The sequence below is a fragment of the Nannobrachium achirus genome (assembly GCF_963921795.1).
Source record: "Nannobrachium achirus genome assembly, chromosome: 16".
Lineage (NCBI taxonomy): Eukaryota > Metazoa > Chordata > Actinopteri > Myctophiformes > Myctophidae > Nannobrachium > Nannobrachium achirus.
The window spans coordinates 14,571,681-14,573,261 of NC_137823.1; positions in this window are offsets into that span (position 1 = coordinate 14,571,681).

Below are 1,581 nucleotides of genomic sequence, written 5' to 3' on the forward strand. Positions count from 1 at the left end.
TATCTGCTATTTTTCAATAGTTAAAGTACAAAATAATGCGTAATAATTAGGGCTGGGATGCGATTAAACATTTTAATCTAATTAATTACAGGCTCTATGATTAATTAATCGCAATTAATCACATTTTAATCGCACATCGATATTTCACCTGAGAAGTATTTATTTTCAAATAAAACTCATTTTGTTGTACGAGTGAATCAACGAGTGAGTTTTTTAAATCTAAATTTCGCATCCACTGGGCCAAGCAAAGCGCTCTGATCGGCTATTTCTCCCTTTGCGTTTGTTGTCTCTTCTTGGTTGGTGCATCGGTATGCCCGAAACTGAAGGTTCTGTGGTGCAAAAACTACGATTAAAATGCGTTAATTTTTTTAATCACGTAAATTTTCTGTAATTAATTAATCGCAATTAATCAGTTAAAGTCCCAGCCTTAGTAATAATGCATTCCCAGTCTAAATAGGTTAAACCCCCCTCCCCTATGAAGAACATTCATGGTGGGCCCGCAGTGTACCCAGGTCCCAGCATTTGGTGCAACACCCCTGGCAGAAAGCATCTTCATGGCCCCCTCACCGGAGTTAATCAACGACCCCATGCTGACAGCCTGTTTTCATAACAAGGGGGAGGCCTGTGAAAATACACTTGTGGCTTTCTATGGGCGGCAGTGGCTCAGGGGTAGATAACCCGTCATTAGAACCAGTTCGATCCCCGGCTCCCCCAGAGTTAGTGTCGAAGAGTCCTTGAGCAAGACTCTGAACCCGTATGTAGTTGTTCCCGGTGAGCAGGTTGGTGCCTTGCATGGTTTTGACCTCTGCCACCGGTGTATGAATGTGTGCGTGTGTGTGAATGGGTGAATGTAATGCACAATCTGTGTTAAGCGGCTTGGATAAAAGCGCTTTATAAATGCACCATTTACCATTTACAATGGACAATCGTTGCACAAGGGGGTGTTGGATTCGAAACTTCCCCTTTTTGTGACAGATCACAGGGATATATAGGCTACATACCCAATATCTCTGGACAATTCTTTAGCTCTCCGAAGGACACCTCGCCGACAGGACGCACCGATCCAAAGACTTAAAACCCAAAGACCCCCGCAGAGAGCACAGAACCTTCTACAACTAATATCTTGGAGCGTTATACTGCTAGATTACTTTCTGACTTTTGACTTTTAATAAGTGTCTGAAATGTCTGTTTCTTTACTCCCTCCCTCCCTCCGAGAATCATCTTGGATGGTCTCCCTTCCTAATTCCCTCTACGACAGGGGTCTTCAACGTTTTCAGGCCAAGGACCCCTTATGTCGAGAGAGAGATGAAGCAGGGGCCCCCACAACCCATATACCATATAGTTTCATTGTTTGACAGCACAATCAGTGTATTTTGGGTTCATGTCAATTTGTGTTTCCAGATAATTATTTAAACACTTAAACCGTCCATAAATATAGAAGAAGACCCCTTCTCTATGACTATGAAACGCCATCCCTCATCCCTCTTGTTTTAATTGTTTTATTTTATGCTTTACGTTTTTTACAAACGGTGTGGACTAGTGATTTCATGGGGGAAAAACATATATAGTATTATAACAGTT